Consider the following 22,030-nt stretch of genomic DNA (forward strand, 5'->3'; position numbering starts at 1 on the left):
GAATTATCTCTCTCCTTTAATCACGCAGCTTTGCAACCACCCCATAATGACAAAATGCCTAGAGTGCGTGTATAAAAAGTTGATGTGGTGGAGCGTCTGGGTGGCTCAGTTGGGCAGTTAAGCGAATGAGTTCACCTTGGGTCATGATCTTGTGGTTCCTGAGTTCGAGCCCTAAGACGGACTTTGTGCTGAGAGCTCAGGGCGTGGAGCCTGTTTCAGATTCTGCGTCATCCTCTCTCTCTGCTCTTCCCCTGCTTGTGCTTGCTCTCTCTCTCTCTCTCTCTCTCTCTCTCTCCCTCTTTCTCTCTCTCCCTCCCTCAAAAATAAATAAACATTAAAAAAAACTGACTTGGCATTAAAAAAAGTTGAAGTAGTGAGAAGAGAGTGGAGCAGAATCAAGCTGCAGATAAAGTAAGAACGTCAAGATGTGCTCACTGATAGGGGCAGTCGGTTAAGCATCCAACTTCAGCTCAGGTCATGATCTCACAGTTTGTGAATTCAAGCCCAGCATCAGGCTCTGTGCTGGCATCTCGGAGCCTGGAGCCTGCTTTGGATTCTGTGTCTCCTCTCTCTGCCCCTTCCCGACTTATGCTCTGTCTCTCAAAAATAAATAAATGTAATAAAAACACTTAAGATGTTCTCACAGATAATGGCAAAGTGCATGGTCATTAGTGCCTACACACATACACACATGCACAAATGAAGACAATGGATCAGCCGTACATTAGTTGACTCATGCTCAGTGATCACAATTTGTGTTGGATCAAAAGACATTAAACAAGCTAGAGCTTAAGTTCAACATTTGAAGTGTGGGTTTTGTCCGCAGTCTACTTGAAAATATCTAAACTTATTAAGTACCAAGATGTCATCACATGAAGAAAGAGAGTGACATTCTTAGAGGAAAAGATGTAACCAGACACAAATGCCAAGATACTAAACCTGCTTCATTTTTTAAAATTACATGTGAAGCCAGCATTACCTTGATTCCAAAATCATACAAAGACCCCACTAAAAAAGATAATTACAGGACAATATCCCTGATGAATGTGGATGCAGAAATTCTCGACAAGATACTAGCAAAACAAGTTCAACAGCATATGAAAAGAGTTATTCACTATGATCAAGTGGAATTTATTCCTGGGCTGCAGGCCTGTTCAATATTTGCAAACCAATCACCACGACACATGACATTAATAAAAGAAAGGATAAGAACCATATGATCCTGTCAATAGATGCAGAAAAAGCACTCGGCAAAATACTGCACCGATTCTTGACAAAAACCCTCAACAAAGTAGGGTTAGATGACACATACTTCAACATCATAAAGGTCATATATGAAAGACCCAAAGCTAACACCATCCTCAATGGGGAAAAAGTCAGAGCCTTTCCCCTGTGGTCAGGAACAAGACAAAGATGCCCACTCTCACCATTACTATTAACATTAACATAGTACTGGAAGACTTAGCTTCAGCAATCAGACAAAAAAAAAAAAAAAAAGAAATAAAGGGCATACAAATCAATGGGGAAGAAGACAGACTTTCACTATTTGCAGATGACATGACATTCTATGTAGAAAACCTGAAACACTCCACCAAAAAATTGCTAGAATGAATACATGAATTCAGCCAAGTCATAGAATATAAATCAATGTGTACAAATCTGTTGCATTTCTATACACCAATAGTGAAGCAGCAGAAAAAGAAATCAAGGAATAAATCTCATTTATTACTGCATCAAAAGCAATAAGATACTGAAGAATAAACCTGACTAAAGAGATAAAGAGATAAACTATAGAAGACATATGAAAGATATTGAAAAGGACACAAAGAAATGGAAAAGCATGGGCACCTGGGTGGCTCAGTCAGTTAAGCATCTGACTTCGGCTCAGGTCATGATGTCACAGTTTGTGAGTTCGAGTCCCATTTCGGGCTCTGTGTTGACAGCTCAAAGACTGGATCATGCTTCGAATTCTGTAATTCTGTGTCTCCCTCTCTCTGTGCCTCCCCTGCTCATGCTCTGTCTCTCTGTCTGTCTCTCTGTCTCTCTGTGTCTCAAAAATAAACATTAAAAAAAAAGAAATGGAAAAGCAATCCATGCTCATGGATTGAAAGAACAAACATTGTTAAAATGTCTATACTACCCAAAGCAATCTACACATTTAATGCAATCCCTATCAAAATACCACCAGCATTCTTTGGAAAGCTAGATCAAACCACCCTAAAATTTGTATGGAACCACAAAAGACTCTGAACAGCCAAATCTATCCTGAAAAAGAAAAAAACAAAACTGGATGAATCACAATTCCAGATTCTAAACTATATTGCAAAGATGCAGTCATCAAGACAGTATTGTACTGGTACAGAAATAGATGCATAGTCAATGGAACCGAATAGAAAGCTTGGAAATGGACCCACAACTATATGGTCAACTCATCTTTGACAAAGCAGGAAAGAATATCCAATGGAAAAAAGATAGTCTCTTCAACAAACAGTGTTGGGAAAACTGGATGGTGACATGCAGAATGAAACTGGACCACTTTCTTACAACATACACAAAAATAAGTTCAAAATGGATGAAAGACCTAACTGTGAGACAGGAAACCCTAAAAATCTTAGAGAACACTGGCAGCAACCTCTTTGACTTTGGCCAGAGAAGCTTCTGCTAGACACATCACCCACCAAAGGCAAAGGAAACAAAAGCAAACATGAACTATTAGGACCTCATGAATTAAAAAAAAAATTCTGCACAGCAAGGGAAACAGTCAACAAAACTTATGGAATGGGAGAAGACTTTTGCAAATGACATAGCTGATAAAGGGTTAGTATCCAAAATCTATAAAGTACTTATCAAACTCAACACCCCAAAAACAAACAACCCAGTTAAGAAATAGGCAGAAGACATGAATAGACACTTCTCCAAAGAAGACCTACAGATAGCTAACAGACACATGAAAAGACGCTCAACATCACTCATCATCAGAGAAATACAAATCAAAACCATAAGATACCACCTCACACCTGTCAGAATGTCTAAAATTAACAACACAAGAAGCAACAGGTATTGGCAAGGATGTGGAGAAAGGGAACCTACTGGCATCGCTGGTAGGACTGCAAACTGGTGCAGTTACTCTGGAGAACAGTATGGAATTTCCTCAAAAAACTAAAAAAATATAACTATCCTATGATCCAGCAATTACACTATTAGGTATTATCCAAAGGATACAAAACTACAGATTTGAAGGGGTGCATGCATCCCAGTGTTTATAGCAGAATTATCATCAATAGCCAAACTATGGAGAGAGCTCAAATATCCTTCCACTGATGAATAGATAAATAATATGTGGTGCACACACACACACGCATGCACACACAGACACACACACACACACAATGGAATGCCACTCAGCATCAAAAAACTGAAATCTTGCCATTTGCAATGACGTGGATGGATGGAGCCATAATGTATTATGCTAAGCAAAATAAGTCAATCAGAGAAAGACAAATACCATATGATTTCACTTGTATATGGAATTAAGAAAGAAAATAGATGAACATATGGGAAGTAGGGTGAAAGAGAAGAAAGGGAAACAAACCATAAAAGGCTCTTAATGATAGAGAACAAACTGAGGGTTGATGGAGGAAGATGCATGGTAAATGGGCTAGATGGGTGATGGGTATTAAGAAGAGCACTTGTGGAGCACCTGGGTGATCCAATAGGTTAAACGTCCAACTTCATCTCAGGTCATGATCTCACGGTCCGTGGGTTTGAGCCCTGTATCGGGCTCTGTGCTAACAGCTCAGAGCCTGGAGCCTGCTTCGGATTCTGTGTCTCCCTCTCTCTCTGCCCCTCCTCTGCTGCACTTTGTCTCTCTCTCTCTCTCTCTCTCTCTCTCTCTCAAAAATAAATAAAAATTTAAAAAAAAAAGAAGAAGGGCACTGTGATGAGCATTGGGTGTTGTATGTAAGTGATGAATCACTGAATTCTACTTCTGAAACCAATATCATACTGTATATTAAATAAAATATACATTAAAATAAATTAAAATACATTAAAAATTACATGCAGATATAATTCCATTGTAGACTCCCACATTTTTCAGCTTTGAATCTTTACATACTGTGTCAGGCAGATCCAGCCAAAAATAAATAACTCTTTACTTAATTTGAATTTCAAATTAGGATTTAGTTTGTGTGTGTAGTAAAATGTTAAACTTGAAATCCAGATTATATAGAAATGGGTAAAAACCTTATAATACCAGAAGTTTATATTTATATACCAAGAATAAGGCTTGGAGAATATAAAGTATACCTGGAGGATCAATATGCAAACTTCATTCTGATAAAGTCTTTTGCAGGGAGAATGTATGATGTGGAAATGCGTGATATGATGTAGGGAAATCACTTCCTACAAGAAATGGGGAAGACCATGTAGATGCTGAGAGTGGGTTTGAATTGGGGGGGGGGAATGGGCATGTGATGTGAAGAAACAAAAATGTTTAGGAATATTGAAACAAGTATTCTGGCTTCCTTTTTACAATCCAAATCTCAGGGGGATCAGGAGGAAATTAATCTAGATAGATGTGAGATAATCCAAGACTACTGACAAATGCTCTATTTTCCCCAACACAGAACATAGTTCATCTGTCTTGGGACCCCAGTGAGCAAGCAAAGTGAAGGACAACTTGTTGAAGGCATGGAGAAGACAGCAAAGCACACACGTGATCCTCCCCCAACCAGACAGTATGTATCTAGACCTCTCATTTCAACTGTGGAGTGAATAAAGGAAGAGAATACACACTAACGGAGGGGAAACAGCACTTACTGGGATTTGAAAAATGAATTGACTGAATATCCCAAAGAGACTTTGGAAGTGACACCAAAGTGTACTGGGTGACTTTTCTTTGGCAATTTTTATCCTATTCCTAATGCATATCAATTCTTGCTGGACTCAGTACATGTATAGAAGTATGCCCAGGCACCAATTTACGTTAAGCATGAATGATGTTCTAAGGAAAGGCAATACATGGTATAGGAAATAGTTAAATGTTGGGGTTTTTTTTCACATCTATATCACAGTGTATGCAAATTCATTTATTTCTCTCCATTTCCAAATCCCTAGTTCAAGCTACAAACATCTCTTACCTAAAATAATACTACAGTTGTCTCCTGAATTATTTCCTTGAACCAATTCTTCCCTCTCCAAATGTTAGGCAGGACTATATTCTCGAATTGCAAATATGATCCTTTTATTTCTCTCTCTTAGTATATAGAACAGAATCCCTGATGTGGCCTGCAGCTTCCTGCCAGCTCTGGCCTCTACTTGTTTTCCGTCTCCTTTCACATTTTCACACAAGCTCTCTACACCCCTGGAATTAAACTGTTTTTTCTCCCCTAGGGCCTTTGGACTGCCTCTTTCTTCTGCATAAAACACTTTCCACCACTCACCTCTTGGTTCAGTTAATTCTTACTCAGCATTAGAACCTCAGTGACAGGTATCATTTTTTCTTTTTTTCCCCCATACGTACTTTATTTTATTATTTTTTAAATATATGAAATTTATTGTCAAATTGGTTTCCATACAACATCCAGTGCTCATCCCAACAGGTGCCCTCCTCAATACCCATCGCCCACCCTCCCCGCCCTCCCACCCCCCATCAGCCCTTAATTTGTTCTCAGTTTTTAAGACTCTCTTATGCTTTGGCTCTCTCCCACTCTAACCTCTTTTTTTTTTTCCTTCCCCTCCCCCATCGGTTTCTGTTAAGTTTCTCAGGATCCACATAAAAGTGAAACCATATGGTATCTGTCTTTCTCTGTATGGCTTACTTCACTTAGCATCACACTCTCCATTCCATCCACGTTGCTACAAAGGGCCATATTTCATTCTTTCTCATTGCCACATAGTACTCCATTGTGTATATAAACCACAGTTTCTTTATCCATTCATCAGTTGATGTACATTTAGGTATCATTTTTTCATGAAAACATTCTCTGATCAACCCAGGCTAGCTCACATCCCCCACTCTGTGCTTTCACATGTCCCTCTGTGTTTCATTCATAACACTTTTGCAGTGTGTAATTATACACCTGTAACATCATTTTTATTATTTCCCATCTCTCCTATGATCCGTAAACTCAGTGCAAGCTGGAACCTGCCTGTTTGTTTCACTATGCTATACCTAACTCCAGGCAGAGAGTATTAAACATAATAGGCACCAAAATATCTGTTAGGTCATTGTGTAAGTGCATAAGTGAATGAACATGTGAATACAGCTATGCTAGTCTAAACATGTTTCTATAACACATACATCTATAGGAGTTCCTAACAAACAAGAAAGAGAATGATAATTGACCATTGCCATAAATTATATGAGTAATATGGATGACTAACCACCACAAGTTACTCATCTCTTGCTTTGTTCTACAACATAAGACTTTATTCTAATGTATAAGACTGTTACAAAACTCATATCCCCAAATGACAGTAATTCTGGCACTTAGTTCATTTGTTCTCTTTTTTAATGTCAGACCAAAGAAAAATGTTATTGCTGTTCTGCAAATATCTAGAACAGCAAAAAATTCACTAAATTTATCCTGAGGCCAATGGGTAAAATACTATTTCACCTCATATCCCAACTTGTTTTACTTTTGGAAGGACGTGATTAGCCTACTACTTTGTTCCATGCTTCTATTTAACAAAAATATTTTTAGTTCCCCAGGGCTGCCATAACAAAGTACCACAAACTGAGTGGCACACAACGAGAGAAATTTATTCTTTTATGGTTGTGGAGGCTAGAAGCTCAGAATGAAGGTGTTAGCAAAGCTATGGTTTTCCTTAACCACCAGGTGAGGATCCTTTCTTGCCCCTTCCAGCTTCTATCTGATAGCCCTGAGTGTCCCAGGCCTGGTACAAGGTGTTAAAGATTCATCAAGAAACACAATGGGCTGCCTGGGTGACTCAGTCAGTTAAGCATCTCACTCTTGATTTCGGCTCAGGTCATGATCTCATGGTTTGTGAGATCCAGCCCCACCTTGGGCTCTGTGCTGACACCACGGAGCCTGCTTGGGATTCTCTCTCTCCCTCTCTCTCTGGCTCTTCCCTGCTGTGCTTTGTTTATCTCTCAAAATAAATAAATAAACTTTCTTAGAAAAGAAGAAGAAACACAACAGACACAAATATTTGGCATATCTTTTTCACAGTCAACAATAACACTCCCTATTTAAATATTTATCTATTTAAAACTTAATCACTAATATATCATGAGTTGGACGGCATAGGAGAGACGGGAGGGGAACATATCACATTTTATTCTAATATCAATTTACACTGTGTATACTTCTACAACTTTGTACACTATAACACTTATTATTTTATAGAAATAGCATTTTAACCTTTTACTGAAAATAACCTAAGAATTTGAATTCTTATCAATAATTTATATAATTGGTACCAAATAGTTACAATGGAAGATTCAGTTACTGAACTTTTGAAAAGACTAATGGGGATACATGCCTGATTCAGGATCTGCCATGGTACCTACCAAACTCCCTTCCTAAGCAATGATAGCCATGAAATCACTGATTAATTTTGTTAGTTACATTTTTAAAAATACAGGATGGCTGCATACCTGGCATAAGTCTACCTTAAATTATATCTTGAACCATGGGAAGTACCTATCATGTTTGGTAAAAAATACCATTAGTCTGTTACTAATTCTTGGCTCCAAACTTATGATCTGTTGATTTGTTTGTTTGTTTGTTTGTTTTTGATTTCTGAGACACTCCAGTGTCTGTTTATAATATTCTTTACTAGTCCCTCATTTGTCCCCACGTTTATATTGTTTTCTCTCATTGCCAGCTTCCAATGAGAGATTCACCATATTGGCTGCCACCCCACTCCCAATACCTTAGCTGGACTCTGGGACTACATTTATTTTTAATGTTCATTTATTTATTTTGAGAGAGAGATAGTGCAGGGTTAGGACAGAAGGAAAGAGAGAGAATCGAGAATCATAAGCAGGCTCCATGCTCAGTAGGGAGCCTGATGAGGGGGCTCAGTCAACCTTGAGATCATGACATAAGCTGAAATCAAGAGTTGGACACTTAACTGAAGTGTCCGTCTCTCTCTGCTCCTCCCCTGTTCATGCTCTGTCTCTCTCTCTCAAAAATGAATAAACATTAAAAAAATTTTAAAAAAGGAAACAACCTTGACTCACCACTATCACTAATGACTAGTGATTTGATTATTATTAATTTTAGACACTTAATTACCCCATTTGCCTCTATTTACTAATTTAGGGATCAATTTGAGCATTGATTTTTCAATAAATTCTTCCAAAAATCTCAGTTTAGGTTTTTTGTTTTCTTCTGTGTATTCTCAAGTTTCATGACCATTCCTCCAGTAGCACATCCAGGAAATAAAATTGCCTCCACCAATACACTTACAAGTTTTTAGTGTATCAGCCAGTATGAGCTATGCATTACTTATTTTATCCCCAATGGAAGAAGCTTAAATATAACTTATTTAAATGATTGAATGCTTTTTCTTTCTTTTTAAAGGTAGCTTCTTCTTGCTTCATTGAAAATGGTATATAATTATTGATAGTTAATAAATTCCTAACTCTATCATTTTTTTAATGAGAAGTTTTAGATATTTTCAAAGTTCGGGGTATTTTTATGTAGACATATTATAAATTATTATCTGCTGAAGTCTAAGCTCAGACAGTTCTCCCTGTACAAGAAAAAAACATACTCTCATTTTGAACTTAGCACTTAATAATTAAAACTACAGCACTTCATGACAAATGTTCTGATTGAAACAAGAAACAGTCACAGAACCTAATTATTACTTTGCACTAAGAGTGGGATTAGTGGTAGAAACTGATGAAAGTAATGTATGGCAAGTACATATTGACTCTATACTGTGTGCCACATATGTTGAGTTGACATATAAACTTAAGCTATGGGCTTTGGACTTATTATTTCTATGTGGAAATTGTATTGATAATGAAATTACATAACTCGTTCTGTCAAACCATAAGCTCTTTATTTTTGTATTTACAGATCATCTTACATTGTTTCTGGAAGAAGTGTTCAATGACTTTGAAATTCTATTTTTATTATTTCAATCAAAATGTCCACTGAACTTCTTCAGTAAATAAGCCTGCTTCTATCTGAAAATACTTTTATCCTGCAATATACATTGACCAGTTGTGACAAATAGTACCAAAGTTTAGGGAACATACTTTGAACAATGTGTAGAATTACTAATTCACCCCCCCTACATTTTTTCCCTCAGAATGTGGTTACCATGATACATGATCAGAAGACTTGGAAAATTTTAAAGTCACTGATAAAAGTAATCCAATGGTTATGATGCTGTATATAAAACATCTTCACTTATATATAACTGAGAATTCCTCTTGATGCATATTTTATTATCCATGAGCATGATGTTTTAAAGAATAATTTGAACTACTTGAAATAATTTGAACACAAAGAAAAGAAGTAAAGTTAGTTCATCTTTGGTTAAGAACAACAGAAATATATATGTTCATTGGTGTAAGGGGGAAAAAGCCAATAATTTATTAAATGAATACATGAAGAAAGGAACAGGTAGAATTTCTAGGCTTGATGGACTAGAACTAGTAATCTACAGTTTCTATGGTAAGGTTCCCTCTCTCTCTCCCCTCCCCCACTCATGCTTTTTTAGTACTGCTTCATTAATCTTACTTACTACAGATTAGCTTTCTTTGTTTCTCTATGCCTTAGTGGAAAATGTCTCCATACCATTTTCCTAATTTAATACCACCTAATATCTAACCCTGTTTTAATAATCCCAATTTTACATTCTGGGAAGTAAAGAAAAAAAAAAAGAGCTCAAGTGTCTCAACTCTCTCTATGAACTGGTCTCCCAGGACTGGGTTTCTATTTTACATCAAATTAACTATGGTCAGAGACAAGGTTATCAACTATGAACGGAATCATAGGGGGCCACTTCCTTTAGTTACTAAAGCAGATACATAGAGTCTCAGAACCAAAACATGTCTACTGAAATTATCAGCCTTGGCATAGATGAGCCATTTAATGGTGGTAGAAGGTTATATAATTAAATAAATTCACTATGCTGGACAGTACAAGACTATTTTTAATTAATATATACATTTATATATATTTATTAATGTTTATTTATTATTGAGAGACAGAGAGACACAGGTGAGCAGGGGAGGGGTAGAGAGAGGAGGAGACACAGAATCCGAAGCAGGCTCTGGGCTCTGAGCTGTCATTACAGAGCCTGACACAGGGCTCGAACTCACAAACTGCGAGATCATGATGTGAGCTGAAGTTGGTCGCCTAACCAACTGAGCCACCCAGGCACCCCAATGAATATATTTATCAATAAGTTGAGACACTTAGTAAGCTTCCTTATACGTGACATCATCTTGCTCCATATCCTCAAGGATGCCCCAGTTTTTATATCTCTGGGTGAATGAGAAAAAGCTCCAATGTTCTTTTCTCTCAACTATTGAAAGACTATTGTAACAAATAGATTTTTGTTAGTTAAGACATGATCTCCTGGAAATATGTTGTCATATGTATTAAATCTACAATGTGTATGATGTGAACAGTATCACCTTACATGTTGTATAATGTGCAATTTGTACAATGATATGTGGCTATTTATAGATTCTTACTATGTATTTTGCACTTGAATGATATTTGGTATAATTAAAGTATTTATAACTGTAAAATATTTTAATATTTCAAATACATTTTTGGAATTTTTTTAACTGTCTAGAACCTGTTATTTGCAGAATATAATAAGAATGTAGTATTCCTTAAAATAAAGAAAACTTGTAAGGCCTTAACCAATTCTGGAAAAAATATATGTAGAGTGTATAATTTTAACTCTCTTAAATTTATTGTATTATCATCACCTGCTCCAAACAAAAAAAATGGTTATATTATATTCATTAATTCATCAAAATAGATCCTATTATGTTCCAAGGATTACTCTAGATGCTAGAAATTACAGGCAAATCCTGCTGCCTCATGCAGCTTACAAAGTAGAGGAAATGAGAAAGACAACAAGTAAATTTTGTTTAAATCTTGAATAATTACATAGAGTGATAAGTGTAAAGATAATTACATAAGGTTTTATGATAAATAATGCCAAAAGAGTTTATTTTTTTCAATGTTTATTTATTTTTGAGACAGAGAGAGAGCATGAATGGGGGAAGGGCAGAGAGAGAGAGGGAGACACAGAACCAGAAGCAGGCTCCAGGCTCTGAGCTGTCAGCACAGAGCCCCACGCGGGGCTCGAACTCATGGACCGTGAGATCACGACCTGAGCTAAAGTCGGACGCTTAACCGATGGAGCCACCCAGGCGCCCCGTAAAAGAGTAATTTGAATTGGACAGTTCCAGGAGTTCACTGTCAGGAATCTTTAACCTGAGATTAAGAAACATTGGAGTTAATTCTATATTGTTTATTTCTGCTCTGATCTTTATTATTTCTCTTCTTCTGCTGGGTTTAGGCTACCTTTGCTGTTCTGCTTCTATTTCCTTTAGGTGTGCTGTTAGATTTTGTATTTGGGATTTTTCTTGTTTCTTGAGATAGGCCTGGATGGCAATGTATTTTCCTCTCAGGACTGCCTTCGCTGCGTCCCAAAGCGTTTGGATTGTTGTATTTTCATTTTCGTTTGTTTCCATATATTTTTTAATTTCTTCTCTAATTGCCTGGTTGACCCACTCATTCGTTAGTAGGGTGTTCTTTAACCTCCATGCTTTTGGAGGTTTTCCAGACTTTTTCCTGTGGTTGATTTCAAGCTTCATAGCATTGTGGTCTGAAAGTATGCATGGTATAATTTCAATTCTTGTAAACTTATGAAGGGCTGTTTTGTGACCCAGTATATGATCTATCTTGGAGAATGTTCCATGTGCACTCGAGAAGAAAGTATATTCTGTTGCTTTGGGATGCAGAGTTCTAAATATATCTGTCAAGTCCATGAAAAGATGTTCAGCGTCGCTCCTTATCAGGGAAATACAAATCAAAACCACACTCAGGTATCACCTCACGCCAGTCAGAGTGGCCAAAATGAACAAATCAGGAGACTATAGATGCTGGAGAGGATGTGGAGAAACGGGAACCCTCTTGCACTGTTGGTGGGAATGCAAATTGGTGCAGCCGCTCTGGAAAGCAGTGTGGAGGTTCCTCAGAAAATTAAAAATAGACCTACCCTATGACCCAGCAATAGCACTGCTAGGAATCTACCCAAGGGATACAGGAGTACTGATGCATAGGGGCACTTGTACCCCAATGTTCATAGCAGCACTCTCAACAATAGCCAAATTATGGAAAGAGCCTAAATGTCCATCAACTGATGAATGGATAAAGAAATTGTGGTTTATATACACAATGGAATACTACGTGGCAATGAGAAAAAATGAAATATGGCCTTTTGTAGCAACGTGGATGGAACTGGAGAGTGTGATGCTAAGTGAAATAAGCCATACAGAGAAAGACAGATACCATATGGTTTCACTCTTATGTGGATCCTGAGAAACTTAACAGGAACCCATGGGGGAGGGGAAGGAACAAAAAAAAAAGAGATTAGAGTGGGAGAGAGCCAAAGCATAAGAGACTGTTAAAAACTGAGAACAAACTGAGGGTTGATGGGGGGTGGGAGGGAGGGGAGGGTGGGTGATGGGTATTGAAGAGGGCACCTTTTGGGATGAGCACTGGGTGTTGTATGGAAACCAATTTGACAATAAATTTCATATATAAAAAAAATAAAATATAAAAAAAAAGAAACATTGGAGTTGAAAACTCTTGTGGAAAGGATATTCTTTTTATGGGAAATCCTGGTTATTAAATGTTACTTGTACTATATAAGTGGCACAGTAAAATTACTGGCATGATTGAGTCCCCTGAATGTACTTAGTATCACACAGCATTGAGTATTTTTTTGTGTGCCTGTATGGTATGTATGTGTGTGTGAGAAATAAATATGAACAAAAACTTGTGATAAATTTATTTATAACTTGGGATTGTGTGTCTATTGTGCTTTGGGCTGAAACCTGGTCTTCCATAGTTCTCAACATTTAATTTGCATTTAATAACGTTAATTATTTACCTTTAAAGGGATAGAAAGGGACACAATTTTCAATACTGGTTAACATAGCCCATTCAAAACGTTTCCTCTGGAAGAAGAATATGGAAGATTGTGTGTGTGTGTGTGTGTGTGTGTGTGTGTGTGTGTGTGAAATCCTCATTCCAGTTGTGCTCTAGCCATTGCATAGTAAGGTGTTTTTATTACTTTATGAGTTTACCTGCAAGGTATACCTCAAACCTTCTTTGTACTTTCATACCTTTATGTCTGCATTTTGTGGTGATCACCATTAGACAATGCTCTTGATTAATTAGATAACATAAATCTCAGGAAAACAAGTCCTTTCATGCTTTGGACAAGATTATCTGCGCAATTTATTCTTTCATAATACAGTGATACTATTTTTCAAGGGGAGAATATGAATAGGTACCAGACTGTAATATAAATTAATAAATACCTATGGCATTTTAAAGTATGTAGCGTGTTTTCATATTCATGTATTCAATTCACACTTAAAAGGATAATTTAGCAATTTGGTAAGGAATAAATAAAATAAATTACATTTGAAAGACTAGACTTATTTTCCTATTTATATCCTTCTTTTTGATGACCTTTGACTTACAGTAAAGTCTCCAATATGATCTCTGTCTCTTGTTCTTGCTCCCTTCCTGCCTCTCTCTCTTTCTAGAATATTTGCTGCTCTCAAGTATCACCCAGAGAATTTTACCTTTTGCTCTCAATGTACTTGCCAAAGCATCAGCAATAAATATGAGACAACTTAAGCAGCGAATTTGGTTCAATTAAGTAATAGTTATCAACTTATTTCTCTTATCTCTGTTGGTATACTGTGGTTAAGCCAGAAGAGAACTAGGATTTATTTTAAATGTGCTTGCTGAATGCTTTCTGCAAACTTCAACTAAGTTTACAGATAAGATGAGGCCAACTGTCTCTTCTCAGGTCTAATATGTACATTTGCTTAGTCATAGAGAACTTAGGCTGAGCTTTGAGATATCTCATATCTGTCTTCTAACTGACAGGTACACATGGTTTTGGCTGCACAGTGCTACAGCAATCTATATAATATGTATATGCCTGGGACCCTGTGAAGATTTTTTATGGCAGAAAATATTTTTAAATACCCGATCTCTCTAAAAATAAGTTTATACACAGATGACCAACAAATACATGAAAAGAAGCTCAACACCACTAATCATCTGGGAAATGCAGATCAAACCTTAACCTTTCAGAATGGCTAAAATCAAAAAGACAAAAAAAAATGTTGGAGAAGGCATGGAGAAAAAGGAACTCTGTGCACTGCTGGTGGGAGTATAAATTAGCATAGCCACTGTAGAAAGCAGTATGGAGGTTTCCCTCAAAATTAAAAATAGAAATATCATATGATCAAATAATTCTGTTACTATTTACCCAAACAAAACAAAAGCACTAATTTGAAAAGATGCATGCACCCCTATGTTGATTGCAGCATCAGTTACAATAGCCAAGCTATGTAAGCAACCTGTGTCCATCAATAGACCAATGAATAAAGATGTGATGTGTGTATATATAATATATAATGGAATAAAAAAAGATGATATCTTACATTTGTGACAACGTGGATGGACCTAGAGATAGTATGCTAAAGTAAAGAAATCAGACAGAGAAAGACAAATACCACATGATTTCACTTATGTGCAGAATTCAAAAAACAAAACAAAACAAAAGAATAAACAAACAAACAAGTAGAATCAGACCTATAAATATAGGGATCAACCAGATCGGCAGAAGGAAGGGGGGAGTGAGGGGTTGGGCAAATGAGTAAAGGGGAGTGGAAGATACAGGCTTCCAGCTTTAGGATGAATAAGTCACAAGAACAAATGGTACAATGTATGGAATATGATCAATGATATTGTGATAGTGTTGTATGGTGACAGATGGTAGCTACACTTGTGATTAGCGTAGCGTAACATACTGAGTCGTTGAATCACTGTGCTCTACACCTGAAACCAATGTCACGTTGTGTCCACTATACTCAAATGAAAAAAATCAAATAAAAAGTTTATGTATAGGAAGACTTGTAATTAAATTTGGAATTACTACAATTAGCGACTTTATATAGAGTGTGTTAACATGAATTTTTAGGCTGCATTTTAAACTTATTTAATGACCCGCTGAAAGATTAAAAATAATTATTGTTTCCCAATCCTGTGTATTTATGTATATGTATATTTATGTATATATGTATGTATTTATGTATATTTATGTTTTATGTATAACTAGTTATATTTATGTTTTATGTATAACTAGTTGGGGTGTAACTCAAAAGATTAGATCATTTGATTCTATGCACGACTAGTTCTTATAAGGAAATAATGTTGTCCCAGAATGGTGTTGTGAACAGAAACTGGGACTATTCAGGTAAAACATAGTCCCTAGCAAAACATAAGAACTTGATGGGTGTTAATTTTTGGTATTCATTTTTTCTTTTCATCCAGAAAGATTTCCCTTTGTAGCCTGTTATCCTTTTCGCATTTGACCATTCCATTTTCAACATGGCTTATCACATTTACTGTCCTTTAGGAAGTACAGTTTTCTCCATCAGGTTCATTTCCAGTGACTCTATTCTATTTCATGTGTATTGGTCACCGGGGAATTCACTCTTTGTGTGCTCAACATGACTGAATACCATTCTTCCATTTTTGAACTCCTATAACATGCATATAGAGGCCTGTGTTTTGTCATCACAACCTAGTTGAATAATGATTTTTCTTTTCTGAGTAGAGGATGCAATATATCTGTTTTTATACCCAACAATCTGATATAGAGTCTAACATGTAATATTCTCATAATGAGCAATTATTGAAGTAAACCAATGGTTATAGTATGTATACTGTTAGGATCTTTCCATGTATTAAAACCAAAGGAAGTACTGACATAGAGGTAACTCATTTGATTTCTATGAGGAAACTACTCTTGAGTTGTAGGCTATTTCTCCTCAATTCTATTCTTTAATTTATCAAATAAAAAGGGTAACCATCTATTCTGGTTTTCCTGACCAAGAGGTTTCCAGGATCATAAGACTTTCAGTACTAAACCAGGGAAGTCCTGGACAAGCTGGATGGCTGATGGCCCTAGACAGACACCCTAAATAAATGTATAGATGTTTGACACATGTACAATGAGAATATAATTTATATGATTTCAGACATCTTTAGCAAAAGCTAGGTATTATAAATAATGTTTAAATATTAGAATTATGGAAATATTCAAAATGTTCATGCCACGTGGCATTTTTCTTAATCCTTTTGTTTGCAATCACATTCTCACATCTGTATCTCTCACCTAAAAATATAACATCCATGGTATAAATAGCAGATGAAATATTTTATATCCAATTTAAAATTAAATATTTCTAAGTTAAAGAAATTTAAAAGAAACTGTACTTATAAATGATAAATGACTTTAAAAGACTTTATTGTTTGTCTGATATGTGATTTATAACATATTCATATATTAAATAGCAAATATTCTTATTTTTGGTATCTGTTTATAATAACCTATTTTGTTTTAAATTATTTCAATTAAACCTTAATTATTGTTGGGACGCTTGGGTGGCTTAGTAGGCTAAGCGTCAGACTCTTGGTTTCAGTTCAGGTCATGATCTGGCAGTTTGTGAGTTTGAGCCCCACATCCGGCTCTGTGCTGACAATGCGGAGCCTGCTTGAGATGATCTCTCTCACTCCCTCTCTCTGCCCCTCCTCTCTCTGTCTCTCTCTCTCTCAAAAATAAATAAGTAAGCTTAAAAAAATTAATTATTGTTAACTGCTTGACCTTCTTTGGTGAAATTTTCGGTGAAACCTCAGAGGAAAAGAAAATAGAATTACACTGCCTGGATTCACATCTCAGGAACTCACTGAGCGACCCTCCACAAATTACCTAGCCAACTGTCTGTTTTCTAACCATACAATACAGATTAATAATAATAATAATAATAATGATGATGATGTCGTCTTCATTTATAATGTTGATGAGAAGAAGAAACGCATTGGTTACCTGGCTAAGAAGAAGTATTCTTTGTTTAGTATTTTATAATTACATACAAACAGATGAGTTTTTTACCATATCCATTCTCCTTCCAATTATAGAATAGACAAGTTCTTTTCCATTTCATGTGCTTAAATATAAATAGTGAACTACAAAATATATGCTGGTGCCCAAGAATGTATGACCCTGAGAAAATAGTGAGAGTAAGCATTTTTCTCCCTGTTTTCACTTTGTCAAAAATATTTTTTCTGAATTATGTAGTCTCTGAAACCCTTTATTACTGTGTCCTTGGAACCAGCTTTCATTAACTTCCTTATTCACTTCAGGATATTTTTGTTATTTCTTTGGTTTATAGGTATTTATTTATTTATTTATTTATTTAAACTCTTTTAAGTTTATGTATTTATTTTGAGAGAGAGCCAGAGACAGAGAGAGCACGAGGGGGGTAGGGGCAGAGAGAGAGTGAGGGAGAGAATTCCAAGCAGGCTCCATGCTATCAGCACAGAGCCCGATGTGGGGTTTGAACTCAAACTGGGAGATCATGACCTGAACCACAATCAAGTGTTGGACGCTTAACCAACTGAGCCACCCAGCACCCATGTAGATTTATTTTTAAAAGGTCCAAATAGGGGCGCCTGGGTGGCGCAGTCGGTTAAGCGTCCGACTTCAGCCAGGTCACGATCTCGCGGTCCGGGAGTTCGAGCCCCGCGTCAGGCTCTGGGCTGATGGCTCAGAGCCTGGAGCCTGTTTCCAATTCTGTGTCTCCCTCTCTCTCTGCCCCTCCCCCATTCATGCTCTGTCTCTCTCTGTCCCAAAAATAAATAAACGTTGGAAAAAAAATTAAAAAAAAAAAGGTCCAAATAAAACTATGAGTTTTAAAAATACAATTTTTTGCATATATAAAATTATTATATATGTAATTTTACTGTTAATATTCAATTGCATTCCCTTTTTAGATACAAAAACAATTTTCAGGAAAATGTGTCTATTAGTGGAAACATATATATTACTCTCTCTGGCCTCCAAAAATACAATGCATAATGACAAGTAACCTAAGTACAATGTAATGATTTGAAAGCTATTGATTTGACAGTCTTTGCAAGGTGATCTTAAATATATTTTCATTTCTCTTGAACCAAGATAGTATTTTCCCTTGAAGTAAATATACTTAGTGTTTATCATGTAGTATTATAAGAGCTATTATATCATGTAGTCTTAGAATAACTATAATAATACAAGATTACCTTGTAAATCTTTGAAAGACCTACAAAGTTCCCTTTGTATTTCAGGAGAACCATGGAGGATACAAACCTACAAAATCAATTTGCAAGTCTTGTAAAGAGTGTATAGAGTATTGCTCTTTCTTCTTTCTTTCTTTCTTTCTTTCTTTCTTTCTTTCTTTCTTTCTTTCTCTTTCTTTTGACTATGTAAATTTGTAAAGAAAACATATGTATCGAACCTTATTCTTTCTATGTCAAAGTGTCATGACTTATCAAAAAAAAATATGCAATTATCTTAATGTAATGTATGTTCATTAACTCCAAAGTTTAGTTTTCCCAGTAATTGAAAAAAAAATTGAGGGGCAACGGGGTGGCTCAGTCATTTAAACTTCGGATTTCAGCTCAGGTCATGATTTTATGGTTCATGGGTTTGAGCCCTACATCAGGCTCTGTGCCTACAGCTCAGAGCCTGTAGCCTACTTCAGATTCTGTGTCTCCCTCTCTCTCTGCCCCTCCCCTGCTTGCTCTCTGTCTCTGTCTCAAAAACAAAAACAAAAACAGAAACAAATACAAAGCAAAACAAAACCCAAAACAAAAAACAAATAATCATTAAAAAATTTTTTTAAAAAGAAAAAAAATGAATGCATTCATTTTCTTATTTAGGGTGTGTTTCTAATAAGCTACAAAAGGATTCTAAAAGAGTGAAAATCAGCATGTCAAAATAATGTGGAGGTGAATACTGACACTTGATTTCCAAAATGATTTCAGTTCTAGAAAAAAAGTATTGTTCACAATGTTTTAAAAACTAATATGAGCACACTAATTAAACTCCAAGTGACAAGAAATGAAGAGGGAAATGTTAAAATCTTAGAGAAAAGTATAATTTGAAATGAAACTGGGTAATTGGAATTTTCATTTTTTTTTCTAGTTCTAAATCTGCATGAAGTGCCAAGTATCTTGAATCTGTTGGAAAATATAACTTGCCCCATATACTGGCTTAGCTGGTGTTCATGATACAGACAGAACATATGTTACTTTCCCCAGTGTTTTCTTCTTCTTAGTCCTGTTTCACATCTCCTGATTGATCAAAAGTGAGCTTAATGGTTTTCTAATCAGGAGAAAAGAAGTTGTTATACATACAGTGTCCAGGAATCTAAATAAAACAAAATCACTTCTTTATTGTCCCTTATGTTTCAAACAGAGATATCACTGGTCCTGATTTTAAATATAGGACTGTATTGCATTATATCTCAGTAATGTTAATGACTAAAACATTTTCACTCGTTCTTTTTTGTGCTTTAATTTTCTTTTTATAATTTGAAATTATATAATCAAGATTTTTATAAGGATAAATTTAACATTTTATAAGAATTTTCTAGACAAGTGTTTTCAATATTCAGCAAGAATTTATAGCTATTTTTTATTATTTAAGAAAACAGGAGTGCCTGAGTGTGTAACTTGGTTAAGCGTCTGCCTTCTGCTCAGGTTATGATCTCTTAGTTCATGAGTTCAAACCCCACATTGGGCTCTCTCCTGTCAGCACAGAGCACGCTTCATATCCTCTATCCCCCCCCGCCCCAAACCACTCATGCTCTCTCTCTCTTTTCCTCTCTCAAAAATAAAAACGCTAAAAAAGAAAACATGCAGAAGAAAATACATGATTTTCTAAAGTGCCTATATATCATTCCACTCTACTAGTAGAGAAAATAGTTTCAATAAGACCCATAAAACATATGCCCTAGTAAAATTATATAGTTAATGTTAACACGGAAATATCTTCAAGTAAATAATGCCAGGTACATATGTGTTATGTACATGTAATTGTACACATGTAAAACATTTATAGAAAGATAAAAGAGGAAAGATAAAGATAAAATGGTTAATGTTTATTACACCAAAGATGTGGGATTACTTAGAAGGCTTCAGATGAATTTATCATGCTTCATTTTGCATGGCTTGAGTTTTTAAGATATATCAAAATTTATTTTTTTAACTTCAAAAAAATGACTCCAGGCTTAAGCAGAACTGATTTTGTTGAAGACATGGTAGAAAAAAGTTCTAGAATTTCTGTCTCAGAATTACAGAATTTGGGATAACTTTCTGGAATCTGGTTTTTAACATGAACACTTAATGGAAATATAAATGTTAAACTCAACTAATAAAAGAATAAAAAATGAATACATTTTCATCAGATGTTTTCCTTCAAAAATGTGAAAAATACTATATCTTAGTCTGAAGGAGGAACAGTTCACTTAATGCTGATACAACTGTGTGAATATTTCAGTGGAAATTAAGTATTTTATAATAATATTAAAATTAAAAAATACATTTATATGAAATTATAGGTATTATAATAACATTAAATTATGTATATATTTTGAATATTTGCATTTATTTAAATTTAATGAAATTGTTAATCATTACATTGTATTTAGTTAGACATTGATAATAACTCACTTTAAACATAAACACTAAAGGGCACCTGGGTGGCTCAGTCAGTTAAGTATCTGACTTCGGCTCAGGTCATGATCTCACAGTTCATGAGTTCAAGCCCCATATTGGGCTCTGTGCTGACAGTTTAGAGCCTGGAGCCTGCTTCGGATTCTGTGTCTCCCTCTCTCTCTGCCCCTCTCCTTCTCACGGTCTGTCTCTGTCTTTCTCTCAAAACTAAATAATAAACTTAAAAAAAATTAAAAAATAAACATAAACACTAACAATTAAGGGAGCAGGATCACAAAGAAATTGCTTCCTGGCATCATTGTTTATATGCACAAGAAGACAACAGTTGTATGTATATTGATTTTACAATTTTTAATAAATATAGACTAACAATTATAAGATATTAACGTGAAGTAAATACTAATACCACTAATACCTTACTAAATACCACCTTTGTCACTACCCATAATGGATTAACCATAGGCGTTCTGGAACCATGACAGCATGCCATTGGGGAAAAGCTGGGACTTGCTGCTGTTGGTGCTAGGGGACATCGTCTGACTGATTTTTGTTGCACAAGGAATGGTTCCTCATTTTAAAACAGCCACTGTGTACATTAATGAAGTTTGAATGGCACATTAAGAACAAAATAAAATCCTTTTTGACTTTTGGAGAATATTGTTTACATTAGTGGAAAAAAGAAGGAAAGAGGAAGGAAGGAAGGAAGGAAGGAAGGAATTGAGAAAAACAAAAAAAGCAGCCTCCTTAACATAGAATCCCAGAAGTGAACAGTTTCTCGCCTACTCAGAAACAGCTTTCTGGGGCTGCTGTATGATCATCAGTTTTCTTTGATATACAGGAATAAAGGAAAATGAATGGTTCCTGCAGTCAGCTAAGTTCCCCATAAAAAGCTGAAATGGAAGGACAGAGTCATCCTTGCCTGGCTTCTTTTCCTAAACTCAACTTGAATAAATTCCCTTTTCTATCCCATGAATAAAGAAGGTAACAAACAGGGTCCAGGGTTATAATGCTAATGAGTGGCCCTGCTCATGGAATAAGATATCAGGGATGTAGATTAAGCATTTCCCCCAATAATTTGTCTATTTGGGAAAAGTGGATGATGGGTGGTTGTATGAGAAAAATGATGAACTTGGTTTTGAACCATGATGGCAAACAAGTACTAAAGATATATGATAGGACTTAACAGGGAAGACTCCATGAGC

This window comes from Lynx rufus, unplaced genomic scaffold, assembly GCF_022079265.1.
Source record: "Lynx rufus isolate CCGP_SWC_20201006 ecotype Redwood Valley unplaced genomic scaffold, mLynRuf1.p SCAF_1, whole genome shotgun sequence".
Lineage (NCBI taxonomy): Eukaryota > Metazoa > Chordata > Mammalia > Carnivora > Felidae > Lynx > Lynx rufus.